The sequence below is a fragment of the Rutidosis leptorrhynchoides genome, chromosome 7 (genome assembly GCF_046630445.1).
Source record: "Rutidosis leptorrhynchoides isolate AG116_Rl617_1_P2 chromosome 7, CSIRO_AGI_Rlap_v1, whole genome shotgun sequence".
Lineage (NCBI taxonomy): Eukaryota > Viridiplantae > Streptophyta > Magnoliopsida > Asterales > Asteraceae > Rutidosis > Rutidosis leptorrhynchoides.
In genome coordinates, this window is record NC_092339.1 from 100080405 (window position 1) to 100088378 (window position 7974).

At 35.7% G+C, this 7974-nt stretch overlaps 1 pseudogene; it reads right to left on the reverse strand.

The window, feature by feature from the left end:
• Positions 1–341: 341 nt before the first annotated feature.
• Positions 342–7694, reverse strand: LOC139859469 (uncharacterized; annotated as a pseudogene).
• Between the last annotated feature and the right edge of the window lie 280 nt (positions 7695–7974).

A 7974-nucleotide genomic window follows, 5' to 3' on the forward strand; every position in this document is an offset into this window, starting at 1 on the left:
TATAAAATACTCAAATGACATTTTGCATTGGAGGCGTAACACTATGGCCTTTTGAATAATCTTTTTTTCTTCTTAAGAAATAGTTAAGTAATGTGATTGAATTCCCAAGTGATTACCAAGTTTTCAATGAAGGAGGAAACCTGAGTTCAAATTTTGGTAACGGCCAAGATTAAATTAATTGGGCTCTTGACTAAACGAGGCGCCAATGTGCGCGACTCACTCGGTCACGGGTCTCGTCACTCAGGGGCTCGTTATATTCTATGCTATATGTTGGAATAAAAAGATTTGCGTGAGTTTTTTGTTTTTAACATCAAGTATTTTTAATAATAAAAAAATTAAAATTAATGAATATGGGGACCCAGTGTTGGCTGAGTACTCACCGGGTTGCAAAAACCGAGTACTCGCCAAGTAAGTCCGAGCTGTGCAACACTGTCCAAACTCATAAACAACAATTTTCAATCAACAAAATATGATTATATTCACACTGACCGTTCAAAAAGCCTCTCAATGCTCTGAAATTGTTTCTCCGAAGAAAGGAGTGTTTCTCTGACGTTAACGAGACTCCTAACACAAGATTTTAATGATTCAGAATCCTGTTTGACACGAGTAAGCTCTTGTTTGTTTTCAGGTGCTCGTTGCCTCTGTCTAGAAGTTTCTTCAACTAAATCCTCAACCCTTTGTCTCATTTCATTCAAAATACAATTTGTACCCATTGCAAAGCGATCCATTTAATCTAACTTTTCAGACATGGTATTCAATCTGAATCGCCTTTTTTAATCTCTTCTTGACCTAAACTTACTTTCTGTTTTGCATACCTACTTTCAGATTCAGCCACTAGTACCCTCTTTACTAACAAAACCATTACATCACTAAGTAAACTGTTTTTACACTATTTAGTTTTTACCCATATGCGACCCGGCTTGTTCATCAAGCACGCCATTTTGACAATTAACAGAAATCAACGTTTCAAATTCCCGAGAGTCAAAGTTAGAAATTCTGACATCTCCAGACCAAGTAGACACAGGTGTGCCAGTTCTATCAATGAATCCTTCAACATCTAATTGTTTGATGCCACACGACTTGACGGCCAACTGAGGAATCGTCATTATCCTTGATTTTGATTCCAAATACGTCAACAACGTCGTGGTTGTTTTTACTCTTCGCCAAAGAAGCTCCGCTTAATTCCTGTATACATGAAGTGATTTCACCAACTTTTGTTTGCAACAGATCCACTTTAGACTTTTCTCGCTCCAATTCCAGGCTCTAAACCGTTTGTGCTTGGTCTAGTTGAGAGTTCAAGTTATCTTCCTCACCGGCCATTACTTTTCCAAATAAGAAACCACCGCATATTAGAACCGAATTTATGCATAAAAACTCGAGGCGAAAATCACAGCTTGTGATAAATCCAATATGTGTGCCAAGACATATAAATCGGATTACTGCAAGCAAACGCCAACAAATATGTAGGGTTAAAGCTACAAATCGATCCTATACTTTTATTTTTGTTCCGATAGAGGCTATATACCTAAAAAAGTATAGTGTAGGCTATAAACATATTATTCATATGTCATTATTAACATATTTAAAGTTTTGACATGATTTTAGAAAGCTTATGTAGCGATGATTTGGCGCATACATAGCATTTTGGTAGAATTTTATTGGTGGAGAATAAAGTTAATAGAACTTTCTGTTGGTTTATTTTGGCTAGTAGAAGATATGTTTATCCCACATTGGTGGGAGGAAGATGTGAGGGGTGAGTGACTTGGTTATATAAGAGGGGCTAAGTCTTCATTCCAAATTGCACCAATCAATACACTTTAAGTATTTGATTATTTCTTTCTTTCTTACCCTTGTTTGAGAGTGGTATTAGTTAAATATTTTGGAGAGTGTAGTTGGCTTAAGAGAGTCGTCTATATCATTGTAACAATTTGTGATATAGTGTATTTCTCTCTTTGGGGGCTGGTGGTTTTTCTCCTGTTTTGGAGTTTCCACGTTAAATCTTGTGTTGTGTATTGTTCTTATTTCTTTACTACTATTTTTGGGCTGGGTGGTGGGAATTAGTGAGACCGTAATTTCCCAACAACTGGTATCAGAGCGTCAGGTTTGACGGGGGTCTCGGTTATAGGAGTCGGAGTATGCTCTGTGGTTGCCACGGGAGTGGATCGTCCACATCAGAAACGAGTTCTATTGATCGTATAGGGTATCTGGTTAGACAATATTTTTTCTGATTCGTAGTAATAGTTGGATTTTTTAGTGGCGAGTTGTGGATTTCCGATTTAAAGGGTCCTGGCTACCTGCTACATCTTTTGGCTATTCGAAACGTGAGCAAAATCAGAGAAAGTGTTGTTTATAGGATACGTATACGATGTCGAAGTTCAGTCCAATGAGGTTTGATGTAGAGAAATTTGATGGGAGGATCAATTTTGGCTTATGGCAGGTTCAAGTCAAGGATGTGTTGATTCAGTCCGGGTTACACAAGGCATTGAAAGGTAAACCCACCTTTATTCCCGGCAGTGATTCTAGCAGTAAGTTCGATGAAGAAGAATGGGATGATATGGATTTGAGGGCAGCAAGTGCGATTCGTTTGTGTCTTGCAAAGAACGTGCTTGCAAATGTGCACGGGTTATCAACGGCAAAGGAGCTTTGGGTTAAACTAGAGCAGTTGTACCAGGGCAAGGGCATCTCAAATCGGTTGTGTCTTAAAGAACAATTTCATACTCTGCGTATGGATGGGGGTTCAAAGATTTCAGATCGTCTAAGTATTCTTAACGGTATTGTTTCAGAACTGGAGGCTATTGGAGTTAAAACGGATGATGAAGATAAAGCTTTGAGGTTGATATTATCTTTATCATCGTCTTATGAACACATGAAACCTATTTTGATGTATGAGAAGAAAACTCTGAAGTTTGAAGACGTTACTAGCAAGCTCCTATCCGAGGAGAAAAGACTGGAAGGTAACGGGGTCTCGTCATCAGGAGATACGATAGTGTTGTGTTCGGATAGGCGAAAGAGAAACTCTGGGAAGAATCTGGTATGCTGGAGGTGCGGGAAGACTGGTGTGATGACCCGGAAATTTCTGACCAAATTTAAACTTAATCTTTGTATGATTAACATTTCCGACACGATAAGCAAAGTCTGTAAAACTGAATCTCAAAATTTTTGAACTACTTTTATATATTCAAAAACCCTTCGATTGTTTTCGACGATTCGCGAACAATTATATGTAAATAGATACATATATACTATAACTTGAAAAGGTAACAATGTTTTAATTGCATGATACCGTACATTAAACTTATTGGTTTATATATCTAATTGAATATATATGATTTAAAGTTATTTAGTAAACGATAGTAACATTCGTTTATTGATTCGATTGATATTCAGATAAGTTAACTAAAGCGTTTAAGATGAACCAGTATGCTACAGTATTTTCAAATTGCTACAGTACCCAAAATGCTACAGTGTTTTCGAAAATCACTACTTGCTACAGTGAAATTGAATTTGCTACAGTGAATTTGCTACAGTGAATTGCTACAGTAAACACTATTTTAAAATGTATTTTACCAAATAGCGAGACGATGATTTATAGAAGTAAATGACCAAAACATTTGAAAGTTTAAGTTATACTATGAGTGGTATAGTTTATGAATAATTTAAGGCTATATTTTGACAAAGGTACGTGACACGAAACGTAAAATGCAAGTGTTCTAAAGGTACGAAAGGACATTCGAAAAACCGGAACCGGGACATAAGTCGAGTGATGACGTACGACTTATCGGAACAAAAATTACAAGTCAACTATGCACGTGAATTTAATATAATATATAATTAATTATATAAATTATATATTATAAATATAATATAAATAAATATGTCGACAAGAGTCATGACAAAATCATATGTGAGCTGGAAAAGCTTCCCATGCGATCGCATGGGAATTACACTGTCCAGCCATGCGATCGCATGGCAACCCTGGACAGGCCACATCTATAAAAGCCGATGTTTTGTGCTTATGATTTCATCCCTACTCCGTATTATATTTATTAATTATATTATTATTATTATTATTATTATTATTATTATTATTATTATTATTATTAAGATTAATATTATTATTAATCTTATTATTATTAGTAGTATTTGTATTATTATTAGTATTATACATAAAATACTACGACGAGGTCATGAGCGTGTCACTTTCAAAATATGTTTTCAAGCGGGATAGAGTTAAGGAAATTATGGGTTATGGCCATGGAGGTTATGGATAATGTTCGGGGGTATATTTATGAATCAAATCTAGTGTTTATTATCCCCGTTACGACTTTATATGCTGCTAAGGTGAGTTTCATATGATCCCTTTTACTCTCTACATTTTTGGGCTGAGAATACATGCAAATGCTTTATTAACCGATATACAATATTTATATGCGTGAGTTTCATTTGCTCCCTTTTTAATTGCTTTTGCAATCTATATTTTTGGGCTGAGAATACATGCACTTTATTTTAAACGCAATGGATACAAGTACATACTAAATTCTACACCGAGTTTGAACCGAAAATCCCTTAGCTTTGGTAATTAGTAACTGCCGGTTATAAGAACTGGTGGGCGCGAGTAGTAGTATATGGATCCATAGGGCTTGATATCCCCGTCCGAGCTAGAGCACTAGCCTTTTAACGGACGTATGCTATTTGAGAAGCGTACACGTTGGTTTTCGTGTATTATTAAGATGATTATACAAAGGGTACAAATTATATAAACGTTAAAGTTTAGTTACCAGGGTGCTCAATTTTGTAGAACCGATTGATAAACGTTTCGGATGAAACAACTGAAATCTTGTGATCCACCTTTTATGTAAAACCTATTGATAAACGTTTTGAATAAAACAACTGAACTTTTGTAATCCACATTGATATACGGATTATGTGTAATATTAAAACTATGAACTCACCAACCTTTGTGTTGACACTTGAAGCATGTTTATTCTCAGGATTCTAGAAGTCTTCCGCTGTTTGCTTATACGTGATACAAGATATGTGCTTGGAGTCATACATGCTATATACAAGAAACTTGCATTCACCAAACCATTACCATGTATCTTATTTTGACTGTATTGTCAACAGATGTATTATTGTAAACCATTTAAATGGTGATTGTCTATACGTAGGAATCATCAGATGTTAAAAACCTGGAATTTATATATTCATTTATGAAATACCTTTTCAAACGAATACAATGTTACAAAATGTATCACATAGAGGTCAAATACCTCGTAATGAAATCAATGAATGACGTGTTCGTCCATATGGATTTGGAGCGATCGTCACAACTGGGCATGTAAGGGTTAATTGTCCAGGTGGAGCTAATCCGGCAAATGGCTCCAAAGACGCTAACATTGTCTCCATTGTTACGGAGAGTGACGAATTCCTCTGAAGTCATACCATCCTCATGGTGTGTCCGCGCCACCGTGGAAAGGGATGTTCGTTAGCGGTTCCACAATTACACATGGGCATTGGTTTGGCGTTGATGCAGGTTGTGTGGTGGAAACTGATGTTGTAGCTGATGGGACTTTCGGGAAAGCCAAACAGGGAAGTTGCACCATAAAGTTTCAGCTGGTTGTTCAACAACATGTGCCAAGGTGAAATGCTTGGAATGTGATATTTTAAGTGCTATACTCTTAATGGTGGAGTATGATAATTCTTGTTAAGAGTTATGATTGTCTGTGATGACAATGATTGTCGGTTTAGACAATGTTCGATGAAGATGCAAGTTTTGTCTCTTGGGAGATAATGTCAACGGCATAAAGATGAGGATCTTGAAGTTGTCGTCGAGGAAGCGTCTACATCGATTATCCTTGCAATGTGGAAGCATGGTTATCTTCTTCTATCCAAAAGGTGGAGATTTGTTGGTTTATTTTGGCTAGTAGAAGATATGTTTATCCCACATTGGTGGGAGGAAGATGTGAGGGGTGAGTGACTTGGTTATATAAGAGGGGCTAAGTCTTCATTCCAAATTGCACCAATCAATACACTTTAAGTATTTGATTATTTCTTTCTTTCTTACCCTTGTTTGAGAGTTGTATTAGTTAAATATTTTGGAGAGTGTAGTTGGCTTAAGAGAGTCGTCTATATCATTGTAACAATTTGTGATATAGTGTATTTCTCTCTTTGGGGGCCGGTGGTTTTTCTCCTGTTTTGGAGTTTCCACGTTAAATCTTGTGTTGTGTATTGTTCTTATTTCTTTACTATTATTTTTGGGCTGGGTGGTGGGAATTAGTGAGACCGTAATTTCCCAACAACACTTTCTAAAAGTCAGTGTAATTTAATTGTGGACATTTTTAATGGACCAAGAGAGTAATTTTTCTACTCTCTCCGTCCCAGATTAAGTGTCCCACATTTGACCTTCAGAGTCTTTCTTTGTTAACTTTGACCGTAAATATATTTAGTTGTGTTATGTAATATTTGATAAAATTTATATGAATGGATTGGGTTTTCAAACGCGGTTTTATTTATATAACTATCATTAAATAATATATAACAAAAATAGATATATTTACGGTCAAAGTTGACAAAGATTGACTTTGAAAGTCAAATGTGGACACTTAATCTGGGACGGGGGGAGTATTAAGTAAAAGAAGAAAAATATTAACACTTAAATTTCATAAATTATATTAGTTTTCAACATTTAATAGCTACATTTTTTTAACAAAACATTTTTTTTTCTTTTTCTTTATTTCTCTTCTTCGTGTTTATCCAAAAAATACCACATAAAATTCAAAAAATGCCAAATAATTAGTTTTACCAGTTCAACAGGTAACCAGCCAGAATTTATTACATTAAAACACATTTTGAAAGTTTATGACCTACAATGTTATTTTTGAGGTGTATAGCCTACATCGAAACAAAGTTAAAAGTATATGATCGATTTGTAACTTTAACCCAAATAGGTATACAATCAACATACTATTTAAGATTTGGGATTTATGATTAACCTTCCATCAATTTCATCACCAATTGTGAGGTTGTTCATTATCAATCTTAACCATCACAAAGCAGCACTGGTTGAGCCCAACTATCATTGAAAGACGTCTCAAGTTCGAATCATTGACAGCTGGGTCAAACACTAATAATTTATAGTATATTTTTTTAATGTATATTTTTTTTCTTAAATCCAGCTGGCGCAGGTGCCCCGCCCTGCTCCCACAATCTTCCGCCCCTTGTGGTGAAGCGTAGGAAATATCAACGGAATAATCCTACTGGGCTGCGTGTACAGTAGAGTATGTGTTGGATTCCTCGCTCTCTCGGGTAACCCTAACTGGAAAAAAACCTTATAACTTTACCTTACTAAATTTAGTTAACCGTCTTTGTATGTTGAAATACTACTGTAACTAATACTATAAACAACTGAGAAATTTTTTTGTTTTTCGAAAGGCAACATATTATTAACACCAGAAATTAAGCTACAATACGAAAGCACCCATTACAACGATTTGGGCACTTTAGACGAACTCGACCTATAGTTGCAACTGAAGCAACTTAAGAAACAAAAAACGGAAAGACATAACATTACGAATACAATCAAACAACTAATCTATACAATAATCAATAGGAATGGATAGCCATTGAAGCCATTCAATCTTTTTGTCTTTAAGGCGTGAAGATATCCAATCAAACGAAAGAAGTTGAATTTCCATTAAGCCACCCGGACCGGACCAACACGAATTTGTAAATACTTTCCGGTTACGGTTTTTCCATATAAAGTAGACTGAAAAAATTAAGGCTTCTTAAATCGAATTCTTTAACAGGCAATTGGTTCATAAATTTGAAAACTTAATAAAGTTCATGCATCTTAAGAGCACTGGGAGTGGTGACTGAGGTCACTTGGCATGTCAGGCCTGACTTGCTGAGTCAGAAAGAGTGGAGAGTGGTGACCTCTGTCAGTTAGGCATGTCAGTTTATATTTTTATTATTTTT